Genomic DNA, 23,703 nt, shown 5'->3' on the forward strand with positions numbered 1-23,703 from the left:
TCTGTCAAGGGATTTTCACTCACTGTGGGCGTGACCCTATCCTCTCCTCTGTATGTGACACAATCGTGTGTTTGCATGTCCTCCACTGTGCATGCTTCTGTGATGAATGTTGCAGGGTTAACTGTTTTGCACCTCAGTATGTGTATGTTAGCGCTGGATAGAATTACTTCATAAGCTGTGGCTCTTTGTGTTGTCAATGTGCTCTTCGATGTTTCTAATATTGCGAATAGTGAATGTTCCACGAATAGTGTCACAGAAAACCCCATCACAATTGTTGCACTCTTCTCGATCACAAACGCTGCGGCTGCGAGAGATTGCTTGCAAGCGAAGTGTCCTTGCATCACTGCATCTAGTGTGCCACTATAGTAAGCCAAGGGCTTGTGTCCCAGTGATATTTTTTGTGTTAATACTGCTGTCATGAGTGTTCCATCGCAATAGGAAAATAAATATAACTTGCCTTTGTAATCCAGGTTTATCAGTACTGGTGCCGTTGAGATCAGACCTTTGAGTGTCTTAAAGGCCTCATGCATTTCCGCTGTCCATTGTATTTCTGTGCTCTCTTTTTGTGCTTCTTTGAGTCCCTGCAGTAACTGCTTAGTATACCCTTCATATTCTGATATCCGGGCTCGGCAGTAGTTACACATGCTGAGAAATTTCTGCATCTCCTTCACTGTTTTTGGTTCACTCACTGACTTGATTGCAGCTGCCCTGTCTGGGATGATTCTTTTACCATCTTTTGATATCAATTGCCCCAAATACAATACTTCTTTCTGACAATATTGTAACTTCTCCTTGTCCACTTTGTAACCTTTGTGGGCCAACAATGTCAAAAGTTTAATAGAATCCTTCCTGCACTCATCTTCATTTTCCCCAAAAATCAATAGATCATCTACATGTTGAATTTTACATGAGGATCTAGGAAATATTGTCACAGAAAGTACGATTGTTCAACATGATGTCATCAATCATATTTGTGATGTCATCTTTGATGCAATGGGAGTTATTCTTAGAAGTGCACGGTGGTGGCGTGAGTTATGGTTGCTTAGCTTACCATAAATGGCGGATTTCAGGGGTTTTTCGGTTTTACTTGTAACCATAACGCTCATTTAACAACGTTTTTTTACTCAATTTGATAGGTTTTTAGTAGTGCAACTTAACCATAACGTCCCTTTAACAACGTTTTTTCATTGCATATATATATATTTCAACAATCATGTGAGCTTATGAACACTATTTGTATTACACTTTTTCATAGTTCATGGGTACCATATTTACAGACTCAATAAAGGTTTTGTTAACATCACATCATTCACTGGGCTATAGTTTTGCATCAGCGGGGAAAAGCTGGCATGAAAACGTGAGGCAGAACCAGGTTGGCGTATACATCAGCATCAGCGAAAGTCTGCAACGTTCTACTTATAATCAGACTTGTGTACATGCTTGAAGGTTAAACAATTACTTCAGACGACATCCCATTAATAAAGGCGGTGCTTATTACTTTAAGAGACTCGTACATATTGCAACACTTAATTATCTCCTTGTGCATAGGGATCTTAAACATCGCTTTTTAAATATTGTGCAGCAACAATAACCCTTGGTCAGTAATGGAAGTTTGAATATACATATATTAGATAACTTTACATGTGGGTGTTCTGGGATGGGTAAAGTTCGTCCCATTTTAATATGAAAAATCAGCCTTATGGACTTGAGGCTATTTGATCGTCCTTACAAATGGCTTAGCAGCATGGGTAAAGCTGGGTTGCACACATGCTTAACAGTCATGTCTGGCACTTCAAACGGGGAACAGGGTTGGGGGCTATTCAAAACATATATTATAGATGCAGGGGTCTGCGAGGAGACAGGACATGTTTTATAGAGGCAGCTTTGTTTTTCTCAGACCCCAGCTTAAGGTCCGGTCATCGTCGGGTCAATGATGTGCTGCGGAAGGTGAAAGATAGAGTGTTTGTATTGTTCGCGCCTAGTCTCTAGCCTTCTAGCCTTCAACTGAGCCGCCATGGGAGGAGGGTGAAGGGAGCACTGGCTCGCTGTTCGTGGTTGGGTGGGGGAGAGCCACAACCCTGCAGGCCGCTTGTGCCACTGAGGCCTAGATTGGTGTACTCAAAATGGAGTCTAGGTGTATCACAAAATGGAGTCTGTATCATGCTGCAGGGTGAGCCGTGCAGTCTCATGCATCGGCCCGCAGCCATCCCACATCCCGGGACCAGGTGCATAGATGGCTGCCAGCGAGTCATAAGCCCCACGTAGGTGAGAAATGTAGGGGGGGGGAGCCCTAAAGACCTTTCCTCCCACACAAAAACTGGCCAGATGTATTTATCTGGGAAGCACTAAGGGGAAATCCCATTAGAAAAAGAGAGTCATTTTATGGCACAAGAACCCTGCCTTAAGCTCCTGGGAGATTTTTGGAAGAAGGGACAAGTCACTACCCGGAGAGTGATGGTGACAGGTACTTGCCTAGGGATGAAGACAACAATGCTTTGAGGTCTTGGTCTGGAGAGCCCACCACCATGATCTCTGTCTTGACGGGGATGAGATTAAGAATATTAATACCTATCCATTCATCCACAGCAAGCATAGTTTCTCCAAACTACTGGCACCCGTGCTGAGGATGCGGTTATCTGCAGAATAATCTGTGTATGATCAGCATCATTAATAAAGATAAAGCCAAATCATCGGACCAACTGTGGCAATGGACGTGATGACCATTGAATGATAGGGGAACGAGTTGACCAGTGTGGGCTCATGGAGAAAAGGAAGCATGCTTATTGTTTTGCGGCCAACGCAGAAGAAAAGGGTGAGCCAGGCAGGTGTGTTTCTGTCTACTTCCGAGCCTCTTAGTCAAGTGACTAATGATGCTGAAGTTCACTGAAATGACTGAAAGCATAAGGAACGCCACTATTACTTTGTTAGTGATAGAGAGAAGAGCGTCCCGGGCTGCTGCCAGTGCAGAGTCAATACCTCTACGTGGCCAGAAACAGGCCTGCAAGGGGCCCAAGGTGTTGTTAACCATAGCAGACTCGCGTATATGCCGGGATACCGGCAAGACTGCCTTACCATCTCCTCTGCCCTATATCCCGGTATTACTGGGATATTACAGGCGACGGAATACGAGCACGTTCTCATTCCCATGGAGTCCTATATGAGGGATGTAGCACAGTGAGGTAGGGATAATTAGAGATAGGGCAAAAGTTTACTGGGTGCCGAGCTTCCAAGAATTGCTTTTACAGTAAAGGAGTCAATAGTGTTTCTTCAAAAGGGCTGGGTACAATTCCCTGGTTCGATGAATAGTTAAGGCTTCTGAAAGCCAGACCTAAGGAATGTTGCAAAATTAATTGCTTAAAATAGTCTGGTGGGAGGGGATGCAGCAGAGAAGCTGATACTTTACTGGCTGGGATGTGGGTATCATATTGCCAATCGTGAGTTGAGTGAAAGCAAGAAGGGTGGCAGCAGGGCATGAACCAGGTGGGATAAAGTTCAGATCATACGTTTTCGGATTATCTCAAATGCCCCAATACAAATATTCTCAATTACATTTTCAAAGAAGGATGTCAGTTCATTAGATGGCTCTATTCTCTAAACAGTTCTGAGTCACAGGTAGGGATAAACAGACTTCTTGCTCTGTGAGCATATACTTTAATATACAAAAAGAAAGTCCGATATTTGAATAGGTGTCACTAAACACTCTTCCCACAACTAGTGGAATCAATTATCACAAAATTTTATTAAGATTCAATACATTTCATAAAACAATCATAAAAATGATCATAGTACATACAACATATACATTATGTTGAAACAACACAAGTAGAAACACCATAGGTGAGTAATGTTGCAATGGTTTCTTTAGGATCACACACTGTGTGTACATATCACACTCTGATTCCTATGCCTTACTACTTTTGGCCTATTTCCTGTTAGTGTAATACAAACAACCCGACTTGTACAAGTTTCTGTCCTTGATATACAGTCATGTAGGACATTCTTCAGGGGAAATTGTCTTGTGCCAGAATTAAAAATCTTCTTTTGTAGGGAGAACCCTGTTAATCAAAGAATGGACACCCTATTATTATCTAATAACAAAGTATCAATCTCTATTGGCATGAAACTGTACTCTCATCCCTCAAAGGATAATTGAGTATGTTTTTAATTACATACCTCTCTTCCCATTAATACATCTTGGGCCTGTTCTGTTATTTGCTGCAGATTCCCAATTTCTTCAGGAATTCTTGCGTTTCCTTTTTCTCTTCTCTATAGTAGTATACAATAAAGGCAACATTAATCTATGGGGACATCTACATATTCCCATTTCTATGCACCTAAAAAATCTGGTAAAGCTAGTGGTGGTCAAGCTTACGTATCTCAATGCAGGATTATGTAGAAAAGATATTCCCCACTGCGTAAATTGCTCGACATCTGGGTCCCATGTCAGTATTCCAAAAGGGACTCTCACATGTAAGGGTGAAAGTGACGTCTTCACTACCCTCTCAGGGTCAAAAATCTGTGAATACAAACACGTGCAGACCCCCATTAGGTCCCACCTGTCATTTCTAATTGTTAAAGCTAAGGCCTCCAAAAAAGGCCTTCTCCACTTACTTGGAAGTATTCCTCTTTCCTGGTGTGCGCGGTCAAAACTGGTCCCGTAATACTACAGGGCTCTGCAAACTCGCCTGAATTTCACGGGTCAGAACGTACTCGCGCCACGTCATGACGTCACCACGCACTAACGGCACGCCATGACACCACGCGCACGTCCACAAGAAACGGCCCAAATTGAGTCGGTATCTCAGTATAACCCTGGGACCTGTAGGCCAAAACTATATTCATACATTTAAACCATCTACAAATGGCAGCGTTAACTTTCTCCCTCTTCTAAGCATGAAGTAGGAAACTCCAGTAGACTGAAAAGAGGTGCTAGCCATATCAAAACAACCTTCAAACTTCATCAAGAGTCTTCTATTATAATGGTCACTGCACCACCAATTTAAATACAATTTAACTTAATGTCAGTCAATTCGAACATAATTGTTGGCAAAACAGCAAATGGAACACAACCTCCATATTACAATAACAGTGAGCATAATGGCATCGGTGACTGTCACAGTTGTCAATAAGATATCACATTTGATTTTGCCCCAAAAAATACATTATTCAAACAGTCCTTCACAATATTGCACCCTTTGGCATTATATGGTGTTGCATCACCTTAATATTTCATTGTCCAAAAGGGGAAAAAAAGAGCAAGCACAGCGTAGGCGATCACAAAACATGAACAACATTTTCATTTGCATTTTCATTTCCCTTCTAGAATTATTGTCAAAGGGTAACTCGTGATCATTATACTCAGATTGGAGTGCACATTGTTCTGGTTCTCTAATAACATAATTAGGCATTGTGCCATTCAACTCCTTCGTTTAGTCCTTTAATATGACTTTTGGATAAAAAGATACGTTTCTGTTCAAGATGCAGTAGTTTCCTATTAATCACCATTTGTGACTGCCCTTTGACCTGCTTCAAAATGCACCATTCAAAATCATTACATGAGTGTTTCTTTTTCATAAAATGCTTGACCATAGGTGCTTGTGCCACCTTATTCCTGATACAGCTCCTATGTTCAATCATTCTAGTTCTACATTTCCTGTTTGTTTTGCCAATATATATTTGCTTGCATGGACATACAATCAAGTATATAACATTATTTGTATTACAATTAGTATGTTCATTAATGATCCACAACCTGTTGAGTCCCAAATCTACATTCACCGTCTTTTTCGTTTGGGTACACATCGAACAGTTGCCACAAGGAAAATGCCCTACTACTGGGGGTAAACCCCACAGATTAGTTTGTTGAGAGGGCTTTTTTTGATGCTCACATCATTTCTCATTATCAAATTACGTACAGTGGTGCTTTTTTTAAAAGCCACAATAGGCCTTCTACTTCCTTGGTCATAATCTTATTCGAATTTATTGTTATAATGCCCTTGATTTTGTATGACAGGTTGCTGAAAGTATTCACAAATACTAGAGGCGTCTCTTTTGCCTTTCTTTCTCTCTGAATTTGTTGATCGAGTAGAGATTCCCAGTTGTTATTAAAAGCCCGTTTGGCTGGTTTTTTAACCAAGGGGGTTGGGTAACCTCGATGTACCAACTTAGTGATCAAATAGTTAGCTCCATTTTCATGTGACTCATTAGTGCTGCTGTTCTTTTTCAATCGCAAAAATTGTCAGAAAGGGAGATTATTCTTTACATGTTGGGCATGATGACTGTTAAAGTGCAACAAAGCATTCTTATCAGTGGCTTTAGTATAAGGTCGGACAAGCGGGACCCATTCTGATGTTATATGCAGATATCTAGATAATTTACTTCCTTGTTGCTAATATTACTAGTAAATTTCAGATATCTGTTTTGTTGGTTCAACCACTGTAAAAAGTGGCCTGCTTCCTCTTCATTCCCTTTCCAAATGACGAATACATCATCTATATAACGAAGCCAACAGACGATATTATTCTGAAAAGGATTGCGTTTGTTATAAACCACAGTCTCCTCAAATATGTTCACATATAAATTGGCCACATTAGGGGCCATGGCTGAGCCCATTGCTGTGCCTTCAATTTGTTTATAGAATTAGCCCATAAATTGAAAGACATTTTCTATGAGGGCCCTTTCTGTACAGCATTTGATAACGGAATTAGATACCGGATTTTCATCATCTCTTCTCAATAAAGTCTCCTCCACTACCTCCAATGTAGCCAAATGCGGTATGATGGTATATAAAGCTTGAATATCTAAGCAAATTAGTAAATTGGCCTCAGGATCGAAAGTGTTCCCCTCTATTCTATTTATAGCATCCGTGGTGTCCTTAATATAGCTTCTCATGGTTGGAATGAAATGTCTCAAATAAAAATCTACAAATTTAGAAAGTGGTTCCAGGAGGGAACTCACACCTGAGGCGATAGGTCTACCCGGCGGGTTCTCTAAGCTTTTGTGAATTTTGGGGAGTGTATAAAAGATGGGTACCCGGCCATTCTCTCTAGTAAGGTATTTACCCTCTTGTTTACCTCTTGTTTACTGATCATCTGTTCGTCCACAGCCTTCTGTACCTTATCTCGAATAATGTTAAAAAGAAGATCAAGATAGAGATTGATACTTTGTTATTAGATACTAATAGGGTGTCCATTCTTTGATTAACAGGGTTCTCCCCTACAAAAGAAGATTTTTAATTCCGGCACAAGACAATTTCCCCTGAAGAATGTCCTACATGACTGTATATCAAGGACAGAAACTTGTACAAGTCGGGTTGTTTGTATTACACTAACAGGAAATAGGCCAAAAGTACTAAGGCATAGGAATCAGAGTGTGATATGTACACACAGTGTGTGATCCTGAAGAAACTATTGCAACATTACTCACCTATGGTGTTTCTACTTGTGTTGTTTTAACATAATGTATATGTTTTATTTACTATGATCATTTTTATGATTGTTTTATGAAATGTATTGAATCTTAATAAAATGTTGTGATAATTGATTCCACTTGTTGTGGGAAGAGTGTTTAGTGACACCTATTCAAATATTGGACTTTCTTTTTGTATATTAAAGTTCATTAGATGGCTACAGATTCAGCTCAAGCTCAGATGGGGGTTCTGTAAGCCAGTAGAAAAGGAACAGAATGACTAGGGAGAAGGAACATTGCAACAACAGTGTTTCACAAAGGGCAATAGAGGGCAATTCCATCATTTTGGATGAACATGTATTGTTTGCAAAAAATCACAAGGCCTACGCCCCACTTAGACTGTTAATTAAGACAGCACAATGGAAATGACTTGGGGTCAGTATTACAGTATTAATGAGTACTATAGAATGTGCATCTCCTGAAAACATAGGCAGACCACAGATGTCCCATGTAGCCCTTTATGAAAGGACCCTCCCCCCATCATCAAGACAGTTGTAGAAGTGACTTGTAGGCCATTACTCACTTGTAGAAGCCCATCAATTAGCTTCGATAATTTCAAGCATAAAACTGAGCATGTTCATAGGAATGTACCCTGTTCCTCAAGTTGCATTGTATGTAGACCAATTGACTTGCGCCAGCAGCATGCTTTCAATTGGTAATCCCTTGAAAAGTAAATGGAGGGAGTCTTCTCTATTAGAATGAGGTAGAATGTCCTGCCATCCTTCAGATTCGCTGGCATTTATTACAAGAGCCATCACAAAAGCCCGCAGCAGGCGCAGTACTGTAAATACTGGGAACCCTGGAACTGTGAAACTAGCAACATTTGCTGAGGGTAGCACAATTTATTGCTGCCAGGTCTTTATCCGCTTGCTATTTTGATCCCAAAATAGTGTGTGGTAGTGTGCAGGCATCACTGCCTATCAATACTTTGGGCGGCAGGATGACCACAAACACAATTATTTAAATGTGAGTCTGTGTTGCCATGAAATTTGCATTAGCACACAGTGACATTCCACATATCACAGTAGGGGCTACATAATGAAACGCATTTGATTGCATTGGGTATCATTTTCACAATGGTCGTGTTGCTGGTATCCTTATTCGATAGGGAATTGGCTGGCATTTTGGGTGCCTGACGCGGTAGTCTTCAAAATCTTTAATGCTAGCCTCTCTTAGGGTCAGCCTCACAGTTTTTACACCAGTATGCTAGACTCTCCCTATAGCCTGAGTTCGGCAGTGTGGCTAAAAACTGTGATAATGCAGCGGTAATGCAGTTACTTCTGAATTACCATTTCTCTGAACTACGGGTCTCGTGGTAAGGCTGAGTAAAAACCTCCAGCAGAATGTTGGAGGTGATTCCTCTGCTTTACAGCCAAAAAACAGACCAATTGGCGGAATTACTGCCGGTGGTAATTCTACCAAAATCACCACGGAGTCCATGGGGACTAGCACCAGCTCTCACCACTTGTAATCTGGCAGCAGTTCTTGCCAGAGCAAGTGGTGATAACAGTAAATTCATTTATTGGTATCTCAGCAGATTTACCACCGAGATGCCACCAAACTTGTAATTAGGCCCGAAAACACAATTGTACACCCTCCAGGGCGAGCATCAGTCCACAGATCACATTATTCAGGCTTGCTCATTCTCAGCAATTACTTTTTTTGGCAACTTTTGAAATGCCCATTTGAGGATCAGTCAGACAGCACATCAAAGGTTGGTGGGAGTGAGACAGAGAAGGTCTTGACATTGCAGCCAGCAGAAAGCACTGTTTGGAAATGCTCTTTTCACTAGCACCGCTGCACATCTCAAGTCTATTAAACAGCTACACACAACTCTTAATAATACCTTTTCATCTCTCTGAAACTGCCCTCACGTAAATAGCCACTCTCCTTCAGACAGCTCAGAAGTTACCCTCCTAATTTCTGCAATCTTGATCAATGATCTTCTTTGGTTAATATTCTAGAGACAGTGCATGTGCTATTTTATAATTAGTTCAATATTTACACATGTTTAAGACCACTGACTGTCCCATATACACCCTACATGCTATGCTCAAGAGTTAAACTAAGGTTTGCATGAAAACTGAGGAAGTGTCTTGAGACATGTGTCAACGTACTACAACTACAAATGCACACTAGGCAACTGTGGCAACTGTGCAATCTGGTTGAGAACACGCCCAATAGTGCAAACAGTGAAACAGTGGTAATGTGGCTAACATTTATTTTGTTTATTTATCATTTATTTATATGGGACGGAGAGGCCCAAATGCAAAGAGGCGCTCAAACCACCAGGGGTTACAAGCCAAACAGACAGACATAGGAACAATCACCCAAAAAGCTAAGTACCCACGGGACAGCTAACAAGCCACACGAGCTGTTAACTATGTCGTAACAAGAAAAACTGATGTGTTTTAAGACTCTGCTTGAAAATCTCTAATGATTTAATACCTCTGAGATCTGGAGGAAGAGCTTTCTATGCCCTGGGAGTTGCGACTAGAAAGCACCACTCCCTACCGTGGATTACATCATCGTAGGGACAATGAGCATATTAGTGTCATTAGATCTTACTACCCTCTGTGAGCGCTTTCTAGACAGGGTCTATGCCAGATGTTCCTGGTTGGCAATAGACAGGCATTTGTGTGTTATGCTGTGCAAATGGTGTGAGCTCCTGGATTCCATTGGGAGCCAGTGGAGGCTTTTTCTAGCTTGGGAGATATGGTCTACCCTTTTCAGCCCCTCTACCGCTCCCGCCACGCTGTTCTGGATTACCTTTAATTTTGCAATATCACCCTTGTTAATGCCTACTAGAAGACTACTACAGTAGTCCAATTTCATACTGATGATTGCCATGGCCACAGTAACACAATTGGATTCGGACAAAACCGGCAAATCTGTGTCAGCAATTTGTTATAATACGCTGACCCAAACACCTGACTATTAACTTGGATAGCATGCTCATCATCTGATCCAGGTAGACCCAACGTTTTCACCTTCGCTTGCGTAGCTATGTTACAGCCACCGATCGCGAGATGCTGATATTCTTGGAAAAATGTACAGAACCTAGCCTCACTGCCTGTAATCATATGTTCGGTCTTGTCATTGCTCAAGCGCAGCCCACTCCTCATCATCCACGTCTGGATCAGGGTAAACACTTTTTTGATGTTTCCTTGGTCCTGTTCATGCACCCGGGACAAGGAAATAAAAAAAATGAGAACATAACTGATTGAGAAAGCACCAGTACATTTAGGATTAATAGTAAGCAAATGGTGGCAGGCGGATGTATGCACATGAGTGTCATGCCCCACACTCACGGCCTCACCCTGCGCTTACCTGGTTGGAGGGTCTAACCTCATTGGACACTGCAGCCCCGTCTCCCCCGCTGGTCCAGCAGGGGATCAGATACCTTCGAATGGTGGCAGGGGGAGAAGCACCGCACCCTAACAATTTCTGCCCAGCAAACTGTGGGCACTGCCATCTTGCCCACGATACACAGGCTACATGTGCACTGTAGCAAGCCTCTAGGGTTGCCACAGCAACCCTAAAGGAGGCTCCAGTCTTGCTTTCTTGGATTACTAGGGTTTTAATCCTGGGCACTCAGTGACAGACGTGTCATTATGTGCTCTCATTTGCCGGTTGCATTGCCCGGTCCTTGACCTCTGATAGCCTGTTTTACAGCTCTGTTTTCCCTCTTCACTGTTACCAGTCCCGCTCAGTCTTTTCCTCTTACCGCCTGCTCGCCTTGGGTGCCCCCTTTCCTACTTGCTTATTGCCTTGGCCCTCCATCCTCTGATCTTGTGTCTGCTAGCCTGCCTCCTCCGTCCTTTTCTGATGGTTTCCATCTTTGCCTCTGATTCCCTGGCGGTATCTCTGCTGCCTTGCCCAACCTGTACTCTGGGACCTACCATCCCTCGAGCAGTCCGGCTCCCCTGTCCATCATTCAACGATGTTCCTGCATCACTTTAATCCGTGGATTCATCCCATGCTACAGGGAACAGCTCCCTGAATTTCAAACAGTGTTTATCCACTGAGGTGTTCCGAGGACAGGTCCTGCTCTGCTGACTCTCGCCTTTGAACATTCTGGAATCCCAAAGAGTAGGAGAGTTTGACTCCCACCTTCCAGCCTCCTCAGTGAATACAGAAGGCACCAAGCAACGCTGTGAGAAAGTTCTTGACATTGAGAGCTAAAGACCACACAGGTTGGAACGTTGTGGTTGAATTCGACCTCCACATCCCACTAACACGTACCTGTTGTCACTTTATGGCTTGTTGTGTTCATTTAATGGCGGCCAACAATGCTCACAGAAACCACTACTAATTTAAAGGAATCTGATTGGATGTCTAATTTACCTCAGTCTAGACTTCTAGAAGAAATTAACCATCTTTTCCTGCCCTCATTTTTAAACAGGCATTTTTGCAGCAATATTCTGTTGTTCTAAAGTGGATACTTTGCATTCTAGATGCATTTAGACAAAGGCTGTTGTCAATACTCAGTCTTGGATTTTCACTCTGCAGCTATAGATGATGTTGGAGTTTAGAGATGGAAAGGAGAATTTGAGGGCGGTCTGCGTGTCACCCACAAATGCTTGAAAGGAGGTAGTGGATGAACAAATTATGTTGTCAGGAGCTTTCATGTAGTCATTGAAGTGGTACGGGTAGAGCACAGCACTGCCGGACTCCTAAATTCAGAGAAGTGGCCACAGAAAAGAATGGGCCTACAGTGACACTAGACAGTCTATTGTTGCGGAATGATGAGCTCCAGGAGAGCACCACACCATCAATGCTGAAAGAGTTTTGTAGGTGGTTAAAGAAGATGGCGTGGTTCACAGTATCAAAGTCTGATGGCCGGTCTAGGAGTATGAGGGTTACCGGAGAGCTGGTGTCAATAGCCTTCAGGAGTCCATCACTCGTGAATAGAAGTGCGGAATCCGTGCCGCTCGAGGGGTGTAACCTGCATTGGTGATCATGGAGGATCTATGAGTTAATCATTCTAAGTGCAGCTACTTTTTTCCACAATCTTGCTGAGGAAGGGAATGTAAAACAAAGCACGATAGATGGCCAGGATAATAAGCTCAGCCTTATTGACTTATTGAGTGGATGTGTAATGCAGCATTCCTGGAGAGGCGAGGCAATGAAGGGATCCCAAGCATAAGAACAAAAGTCACCAGAGTGGAGATGGCAGGGGCCATTGCGCAGAGGTCGTTTTTGAAAATGCTATTTTGCAAGTAATGTTATGTTAATGCCCATTTAAAAAGTTACCATTCCAAAAGGTTTTCATAATTTTGATTATGCTCCGTCGGACTACGATTTTCTGGATATGAAGAACCACCTAAGTTAACACAACTAGCCACCTTTAGCATGAGAGGCTACCAATTCCAGATAAGCCCTATTCAAATGACACGTAAAATTTGTTGCACACATAGGATGACATGCCATCACCTGGTGACCTCCCCCTTGCTGGGAAGCTCTGTTAAGTAAGTTTACAGGCTGTACTGCACTTGCTCGTTTTATTTTAATTTTATTTTTTTATGTTTGTTTAAAGCAGGTACTTAGTGGAAGAGCAGTGGAGCGCTGTACAGAATTTCAGTAGCCGGCATTTGGGCTGGCATCTTTTAACAGTAGCGCAATACTGTGAGGTCTGTGTGTCGGTATGTGTGTCCATTGAAATTAGCCCTTATATTTTTATTTATTGAAAATGGCTAGGGCGTCCCCAAGTACCACTGTACAAATGGCAGTCCCAGAGCTGGGAGGTTACAAAACTTTACAAAGTTATGATATAGTGGCTCATTTTTTTAATCGGCTGTTGGAGACAAAGGAGCTAGAAATACTGACTGGGGGCAGCACAAGACGGACTTTAAATGCATCATCAGTAATGACAGGATTTACATATATCTACAGACATACACGCTAATGGTAATGGTTGTTGTGGATCATTGGGGAAAGTTCAGGGTATAGCACTCTAAGGTTCTGGGGCTCCCTACTGAGAGAAAGGGATGATTCTTATTTATTTATTTACTTATTGCATTTGTTACACGCCCAGACCCTCAGGTATCACGGCGAGTTTACATAGGATATTTTTCATGATGGCATACAGAATAATCAGACGCTTACAGGTAGCATAGGATAATTTTCATGTTTGCGTACAGAATAATCACATGGTTACAAAACATTTTTTATGATTGCATACAGAATAAACACTAGGTTACACAGTAGGTTTGAGCTAACTCGTTCTAGCCATTCTTTTATCTAGTATGGCGAACAGAACAAATATAGTTAGACCATTAAACGTGAGAGAAGGTTTCAGTACTATTTACAAACACTCAGGGTTATGGCCTTCATGTCATTTGAAAAGCCATGTTTTGAGTGATTTTCTGAAGCCAGCGAGGGTGCCCTCTTCTTTAATGTTGTTGGGGAGGGAGTTCCAATGTTTGGGGGCTAGGTATTTAAAGCTACTGCCGCAAGCTTTGGTGTCTTGAAGCGGGAGATTTCCAGTAGTTGCTGGTTGTGGGATCTGAGTGTCATTAAGGCAGTTTTATTTAGCAGTACTTTATTAAGCTCGGAGGGAGCCGAGCCCTGTTGGCATTTGTAGGAAATACACAGGGTTTTGAAGGTAATTCTTTCTGCAATTGGTAGCCAGTGTTGCTCTCTTTTAGTCTTGGAGTCTTCTTAAAGGGAATCTTGAAGACAGTGTTTGTTAAATGCCCTGAATGTGTAGGGGCTGTTGAGTTCCTGTGATGGAGTCCTTTGAGGTTGCATGCGAGAAATAGGGAGAGATTACAGGGTAGAAGCTTAGAGTGAGGAGACCTAGAGCAGGATGGGGTGAGTATCGAGAGATAGATTCAGATAGATTCAGCCTAGTAGGATGAAGGATTAGACCATGGATGACATCATTAAAAAACCAGAAGAAGGAATGTGATTAGTGAGCGATTTTGTATTAATGGCATCCATTTTGAAGCCGGTGCGTGGAGATGGCGAGGATTGTGAGAAGATGCAGAGGGTATGGGTAGCAAAGTTCAATACCATGTTGAAATCAGTAAAGAAGGGGAGAGGGAGGCCCATGAGGAGGCTAGCGCACTACTCCAGCACGCCAAGGACCGTGGTGGTAAAATGGGGGTTGATTTTGTGGTTGTTTAGCTTGTTAATTCTGTCAGCCGTAGCAGTTAAGGTGATGAAGTGTTGAAGTTTCAGGTCACTAGCAAAGAGAAACTCAGGATTGCAAGCCTTGAGGGATGGTATAGCAACTATACCTATCAGCAAATAGTGCTCCCTTTTACTTCCCCATTAAAATTAGGGGTCCCACAGGTACAACTAGTACATCTCACAAGCAATTGATTAGAATGATCATTTAAGTATCCTCGACTGGGATTATATAGACAACAGTCTAGTTTATATATGACATATGCTGTTTAGAATTCAGCTGATTCTGGAAATAATTTTCAAAGTGGCCCCATATTAAAGATTCTAAGCAAGCCCAACTCTTTTCTCATAAGAGTATTTGGAAATAAAGGCCCATGATGCAGAGGCCCAGCGGTAAATCTCCATAGTGCCCTGTAGGCCAGTCCACCCCTGGTAATAACTAACATAAGATGCCAGCTTCATGAAAAAAGAAACAGCCCAAGTGCCTCATCCTCAAGTGTCTGACCATGAAAGAAAGCTTCTGTTCAGCACTTGCTGATCTATAAGAGGCCTTTTACATTGCCAGCAGTGGTATGAAGTCCTATGAGATGTGGCCACTGATTCAAACCTGGTAAACCTCATCCAGACAATTTTCTGGGATAACTGGTTGGTGGTTCACCACAAAATGAGTGGCGAGACAGAAGAGTGGTTTCCTGCGTCCCCTAAAACCAAAGAGATATGTATTTTGGGCGCTTGTCTCTACAATACAAATTTGAAAGGTTTAGATCCTATCCAAAAAGAAGTAATTCTAACCCGCCTATGTCTGCAAACCTCCTCTGAGTGAATAGATTTATGTATGAAATGTCTAACCCAAAGAAAGGCAGTGTCACGCCATCTGCTCATTCATCAGCAATCTTCTTGCGGTGTCTGTGTCTTGTGAGACTGTCTTTCTTTCCCAAGGCGTTTGCCTTTAAGGCTGTTTTTGTCATAGTTCCTTATACACATCAGTTCTTTTGTGTGTCTAGCTGGGGAAAGCTGGAGCTTTGGGTCTCTGCCACAGCTCTTGCAGAGGTATTTTACAGGGTCTCTGAAGTCGACACACTGCCACACTGCGCTCCCCTTCAGAGAAGGCTCCTGGTTGGTATGCCCCATTCCTGCTATTATACTAAATGTGGACCACCTCTGTAAATGTGGATTCAGTATATGTCCGTGCGTGTGTGTGCGTGCGTGCGTGTGTGTGTGTGTGTGTGCGTGTGTGTCTGTGTGTGTGTGTGTGGTTTTGGTACATGAATTACCACTAACTTTACCACATAGCCAAATTATAACTTTGGTGGTGAAACTGAGGACACACCTCCTGAACCTCACATGAGGTTCTTCCTCCACTTTACCACCAAAAACAGGAGGAACTACCACATCTATATTACTGCTTATGGTAATTCCTCCAAACCCCCCATGGTGTCCTATGAACTCAAAAAATGGGGACTAGCTATGCTATTATCGCACTCATAATATGGTCAGGTTTTTTTTTCAAACTGAGTGCTAGTAATGATAACAGGGTTTGACCATATATGCAATGGAAATGAGTCAAAACTCGGAATGAGTCGGCCTTGTCCACTCATGCTCAGGTGGAGCTCGTCTGACCCCGAAAGAGTATGGGGCACTACTCACCAGTGACTCTACATTTTCATACTCCCAACGTGACAACTGAGATATCTTTCCTTTTTTACTCTTCTCCACAGATATTCTTTACTCCTGAAGAATTAGGCACATGTAGTTCTTGCTTTTTCTGCTTCAAATGTTCAGTTTCGTTTTGAAGACTCTAGGTGTGTGCGAGTCTTCTGCCACAACCGAGAATTTAAAAGGTTTAGTAATTGTCCTTCATTGTGCCTCTGAAAAATCAGTCAAGCTCAAAACCTTTAAGCTCAGATTAAAAGTTTAAAAGTCAGGGCTCATAGAGAGCAAGTGCCTGTATTTCATTTTCAATTGTGAAAGCAGAATAAGCTACTTAAGCAAAGGCACACATGCAAGAGAGCACCCAGTAGTAGATGTGGTTTAATCCTAAATTTAAAAGTCAATAGCGACACACCGTTTTTGAAGTATGCTGGCAGTTTCTTCCATAGTTTGCATCTCAGGGAGCACAATATCCCTCGTCCCTAGCGAGCAGTATTGTGCCTGCCCACCGCTAGTACTCCTTTGTGCTGGATCTACGTGTGCGGACAAGAACGTCACGCCTAGACACAGGGGATAGATACCTCAATGCTAGTCCGTTCAGAATTTTCCAGATCAGGGCCCGCATTTGAATTTGTTTCTCAATCGGTAGCCAATTCAGTGACCTGCGTGCACAAGAGAATATGATCAAAAATGTTCACATTAAAAATCACCAGAACTGCGCGCTTTTGAACAGTCTCAAGGCTGAGAAGTAGATACTTGGTTAAGCCAGGATAAACCACCCGGCAATATTGTACTCTGGATATCACTACTCCCTGAACAAATACTTGTAGGCGTTCCTACTGCACTTATAAGTGGAGTACAAGTGGAAGTGTGCCCCCTTCGGCCACCACATCCATTTCTCTACAGAAATCCAACTTGCTTTCAAATTAAATATTCAAATTCCTAGCTGATTCCAAAGGATTGGGTTGTGCTCCCAGCCAGAATGGACAAATAAATAGCAATGGCCACTCGGCTCAGAGGTCAAACAGGACTATTTCACTCTTGTCCCCATTGAGCCTTAGGTAATTATCCTGCTTCCAGGGTTGAACCTTAGTCAAAAATTCTCCCACCACTCTAACTTTGTTAGCGGTACTGTGGAGGTCAACAAAATGTTGGCTATCGCCAGCATACAGCTGGCACACAAGACCATCTTCTCAATCAGCTGGACTCAAGGATACATGTACGCATTAAGAAGACGGAGGGAGAAGGTCGAGCCTTGCGGTACTCTGCAAAATAGTTGAGTGCTTCATGAAATACATCTTCCTACTTGTACCCTCTGCAGCCTATCCCTGCGATATGAATTCAATGATGACAGTTCTGAAACAGTTATATGCAAATATTATTCTAAGCATTTCAGTAGGGCACCATATTCTACAGTGTCGAATGCTGCGGATAAATCGAACAGGATAAGTGCTGCTGGGTGACGATTATCCCTCATATGAAGGGGTTTTTCCCACATAAACTTCACTGTGGTTTCAGTACTGTGTGAAGGGCAAAAGCCCGATTGAGGAGATGCCAAAAGATGGTTATGTTCCAAATATTTCAAAAATTGGTCAGTTGCCTTGCATTCATAATAATTTTGCTTATGTAAGGCAGATCTGAAATAGGCCTAAAGTTGTATGGGTTATTGGAATCTAAGTGAGTCTTTTTATAAAGAGGAGTGATTTGTGCTTTTTTTCAGCAAAGCAGGGATTTCACCTCTCTCTCTCTCTTTCTCTTTCTCTCTCTCTCTCGCCTCTCTCTCTCTCTCTCCTCTCTCTCTCACACTCTCTTTCTCTCATTCTCATGGAACATATTCTGAGTGCAGTAATGCAGGCAGCGCGGAGGCCTGGAGGCAAGTGCAAGACTGGCAGAGGAACCTGGGACCTGCGAGGCTCTCGAGGTGCACCGGCAGCCAGTCAGCTGACTGAACTAGTCGGGGATAAGAACGAAGGAAGGAAGCAGGAGAGAAGAGAAAGGAGGTTAGCAGGAGAGAGGGAGAGAGAACGAGGAGGAGGAATGTCTTGAGAAAATTCTGGAACTTAATGAGGTCCAGCTCAAGATGGAGAGAGGCAGTTAGGCTGTTCCAGAGGGAGGCACCTGCAGAGGATAAGGATCTACCCCCAGAACTCTGTAAAAGCGGCTCACCCGCAGAGAGTTGGAGAAGGCCGAGCTGAGGGCACTGGAAGGAGAGTACTTGGGAAGAGAGCATTGTAGATAGTGGGATACTTTGTTTGATAGTTTCAAAATTGTTATTGTAACAGAGGGGCTCATTACACGTTTGGCCGTGCAAGAAAAAAGTGTTGGCAATTCCATTACTGCCACTTTTTCTGCACCTCCAAACTACACATTTTCTGGTGGGATGACATGATTTACCTCCAGTCAAGAGCTCGAGGTACGTTGGGCACCCCACCAGTAAAAAACTGGTGGTATTACTGGCAATGGTATTACAGATGGCCGTAATACCATACAACAAGATGCTATGGTGTCTTAACTCTTTGGCCCCACTAACATTAAAGTATTACATTAACATTAATCACTGGTTCACATCTGAGCATGGGCAGCTTTAAAGCACTGGCAGACCACTGGCGAGGCGTTGGGGCTCTACGTTTACCTCAGAGGACAAGCTTGCTTGTAACCAGCACTGAGCAGTGTATGAAAAACCTATATTGTTAGCTAAGAACAACTATTTTACCCAACTTATATTGCCAGCATCATCTGAAAGTCCAGGGCTGTTTAAAGTCTATTGGCTTGTGAGCGTATCACAGCACATGAGGACTCTAACAACGTAGTGCTCAAGCATTATGTGATGAGTTATCAAGATATATCATAACGAAAATTCAAAATCTTTGTTAGGTCATTAAGGCTGAGCCAAGATTGTACGATAGTCCCTCAGATACTCCGTCTCAGGCCAGTTGGAGTTTAAGTGTTTTAATCTACTGTCTATTGCAGACATAATAAAGAGGGTATCATGCATAAAAATATCTGGGTTGTCCTTGTCTCCACTCTGCACTTAACCCTGCTGGACCGAGCACACTTGTCCCCCTCCCTCGCATTTCTGTCTGCTCACTTGCATAACCTTGTATGTACTAGGCTCAGCATGCCTATCTCTCCTGTCTTCCGCTATCTCCCCTCCTCAGCTTTGCTGTGCCTGCACGCATAGGCGCATTGAAGAACAACCTTTTGTCTTGTATGTTCCCCCCCACTCTTTGGCACTTATACTAGCAGAAATGCCCTGGCCGAGTATGCTAGTTATTGCTGTTGGATCATTCGGAACATTCAAGGCCTAAGAATGACAAAAAATCCCCTTGTTTGATTCCCACCTTGGAGCGATTTGAAGCACTTCAGTTATAAGCGCTTTACAAATAAACAATTCCAATTCCAATCCATGTAATAGCTTCATTCCTTTATCATAAGGCATAATTATGTATCCTAAGGCTTTTTTATACATCTTAAAAGCAGTGCTCAGGTGTCTTTAGGATGAGACACAGGAGTGGTTAGTTCCATATATGGATGCTGTCAAGTTTAACTCGTTGGCTGGCTATTCAACTCACCCCAAGACAGCTTTCTCTCTGGGAGCTTTGGTCTAGACATTCCCAATCTCTCTTGTAGCCCTTCACTTACAACCCCTCCTCCTATAAATCTCTGCCCTTCATCTCGTATTCCTCCTCCTGCCTCTTGTTCGTCCTCACATCCACAATGGTAGGCCATGTTTTGACCTTTTCCCCCTTCAACCCACTCTTGCCTTCAACTATCTTCTATGCCTCTCTTTTGGTGCTCCACTGTTCGTCACCTCTCCCTTCCTTACTGCACCAACTCTCTCTCAAACATAATGTGTCCATCCATTATGGATGATCCAAAGCCAGCCCAGTGAACGCCTGATCACTAATCTGTGTTGTTCGGGAAACAAGGATCCCCTATGCATGCAGTATTCCAGCTGCAAATGCCCAATGAGGCATGTAGGGCCAGGGGTGTTTTACCTCCCCATCCTTGCATGGCCCATTGGCCACATTGGCTGGGTATTTCACCCTGATAAAATGCCTAGGGGGGATGCTCCTGTCCCCAATGATTGCATTGAGCTGCTCCATGCTTGTGGCAGTAGCCAAGACTCAGAGAGAGGTGTTTTATTGATACCTCCCCCTACCTCATGCCTGCATGGACCATTAGGCAGGCCATTCAGAAGGGCTTCAGGCAGCATGAGGCAGTCAGAAGCAATGACGAGGTAGCACGTTATTTAAAAAAAACATATGTGTGTGTTTGTGTGTACGCGTATGAATGTGTGTATGTGTGTATGTATTTGTATGCGTCCATGCCCGTGTGAATGTGTGTTCAGCCTGCAAGTGTAGTGTGTATGTACTTGTTTTTGTGTGCAGTATGCAGTTGGGGGAGGGGACTGATAAACGTAAATGAGAACGGCGTCATGTTAATGAATTGGAAGGAATGTGTGGGAATGAAAATGTGTGTAAATGAATGCGGTGGGAGGTGGGGTGTTTACTGAACTAGTCAGGGTGAGATGGAAGGGGCAGGGGAATTTGCTGTATGTGATCGGGGGAACCAGTGAAGGGCCAAGGGCATGATTAAGGGGGACAACATGGACATGGTTTTCATACCTGGTATGGCATATTTACTAGCATTATGAGCACAGCCAGCATGAACATGATTTGTGCTACAGTGACACTATATTATTTCTGGCGTTTTAGGCAAAGCCAACATTGTGATTGTTGTTACGTGGGGCGACTACATTGCTGCAGCTAATATGGCATTGTTTTCCTTAGAGTGTGATGGCATTTTGAATGGTTTTGTGGGAAAAGCTGGCATAATTACATGATTAATGTTCTCAGGTAAAGTAAGGATACTGGCCTACTATGAAACAGCCAGTATGGACATAAGTGGGAATCTATCTTACATTGTTACAACCAATATGAACAAGATGACCACACTAGCTTCACCAATAAAGGTCATGTTTTATTACAGTGGCAAAACACTTTTTTACTGGCATCATGCGTAAAACCAACATGATGATTACCTCTATGTGTGGATTTTGGCCTTCATTGGAAAAGTCAGAATGGACATACTTTCTTACAGTGTCATGGCATTTTTCTGCTGGCATTATGGGGAAAGTCGACATTAGGTGGATTCTTAAAAGAGGGGCTACATTGGTCCATACAGCATGGATACATTTTCTAACAATGTCATTGTATTTGTACTTGTATTAAGGGCAATGCAACATGATTAGTGTTCTTGTGTTGGGATACTGGCCAATACTGGCGAAACCATTTCCGACCTATTTCGGCACCGCCAGCACGATTTAAAATATTTTACACTGGCAGAATACTAGAATATATTGTGATCAAAAGCATCATGAAAATGTGACGGAAAATGCACGATTAGTGACCTAAAGATCCTTAATTTCTTGACAGTCTGAGGCTGCACCATACACTTGTTGAGCCCCACAAAAATGTGGTTTTGCAACTCTATAGATCCGATATGCTCCTGGACTTTTTATTCCACTTCAAGCAATGCACACATCCATATGTTGTGCTTGTTCCAGCTGGGCTTCATGCTCCCACTCTTTATAGGCCCTTTATTATTTGAATTCATTTATGCTCTGCTTTCATTTTTGTTTTGTTTTTTGTTAGTCCCGGCTTCAGCGTGCAGAGTACTGAAAGATAATCAGGTTGCCCCTCAAAATCTTCAGAATTCTCTCACATTCAGTATTATTTTTTTTCAAATCTTGACTTTGTTTGACACTTTGCACTTACTACAATTGTTTTGTAGGGGTTTCATTTTCCTATTAGTTGAAACATGTTTTAGATACATTCGATCTGGGAATGCAACCGCGCACTTATCGTTCGGCTTGCATATTTTATTGGAGTCAACACAGCTCTTGGCTATAGATTGTTCATAGAGAAGCACCATCCAAGTGGCTGTTTCCATCACTCCGCAATTGGGGAAACCGCCTGTAAGCAGCCCCTAAAATAACTGTGAGAGAGCAAGTTAGGACAGCTAAGAGAAAGTTGGATCTCTGCTAGGGCACTAGTCATTAGACTCACAATCCAAGACCTACTCTTTCAGTTTCACTGAGAGTGCCATTGTGTGTGTTTCAAATGTCAGTGAGAATTTCATTAAAAGAGGGGCCCTGATGAAAACGACTGTCGTCTAAAGATTGTGATGGCTAAAGTCGCAGCGCATATTGGTCTCCAACATATTGTTTTTTTAAATGCATTTATTTTTGCATTTATCACAGCGCACAAAACCCTCAGGGATCTCGCCGCTGGTTACATTGAAGAAAATCATGAAGAAGGGGGTGTAAAGAGTCTTAGATGGAGAACAGTTAGTTGAACAGCCAGGTCTTTAGGTTTCTGCGGAAGATCCAGTAGGCCTGTTCTTCTCTCAGAGTGGGAGGGAGGTTGTTCCAGAGTTTAGCGGCCACGACTGGGCAGCTCTTACCTCCCACCGAGAGGCGATTGAAGTTGGGGATCTTCAGGAGGTGTGAGTTTGAGGATCCGAGCTTCACTCTGTGACCATCATCTGATAAAGACGTTTTGAGTGCAATTGCCTTCTACCATCTCAGCATATTCTTAGTCCAATAAAAGATATCACAGTTTTGATTTTCTGTGACTGGTCCCAATACACGGTAAACATACATTAATATAATAATCACATCATTCTGCCTTACAACCACCTGCACTGAAGCACAAACTGGTCCTCATTCTCCATTCCTCCAAGCATACGTGTACACCAACAACTGGCATGGGGCAAGACTAGACCCTCAAATGCCTGAGGCTAGGCATTAAACTGAAGATATCTGCCAAGCATTTACAGGTGCAATCTTCTGTTTGTGGGAAGATAAATTCCACCACCACGACCCTGTGCCTCCAGAGAATCAGGACCCACTGTAAAATGACGCCAGGAGTGCAAGGCGGCTCAAACGGGCAAAGTGTGAAGCATGGACGAGCCAGCTGGGCCATAGTGACTACCCATGCCTCCCTGTCACTCGCAGCATCTAATAGGCTGACCAGTGCATATGCTCCCCTCCACTGAGACCAGCAAGTCTTCCTCTAGCATATCACAGACACGTGATTTGCTGTAAGAATCTTATGCCGTTATCTGCTTCCTTTGTCATAACAAACTGTATGTGCAGTGTACAGGGCCTTTTATGAAATAATTAGTATTTGCGGATTCGTTAATAATGCACAGTGGTAGTTGTTATGCGTAAAGATCCTGCCAATGATGTTTGATGTGCTACATTTGGGCTTCAGTGTCGAATCAAAGAGGGAAATGTCAATGTACTCCATCTTTAAAGATGCTAATGCTGACCATGACCACGCAATGAAGGCCAAGAAAGCCTTCTGGCTGTGGGTGGGCTTCCACGAGTATGACATACTAGGACCAGTGAAGGACTCGAGTATGGGCTCCTATAGGGAATCAAAA

The sequence above is a fragment of the Ambystoma mexicanum genome, chromosome 6q (assembly GCF_040938575.1).
Source record: "Ambystoma mexicanum isolate Mex_15411 chromosome 6q, UKY_AmexF1_1, whole genome shotgun sequence".
NCBI lineage: Eukaryota > Metazoa > Chordata > Amphibia > Caudata > Ambystomatidae > Ambystoma > Ambystoma mexicanum.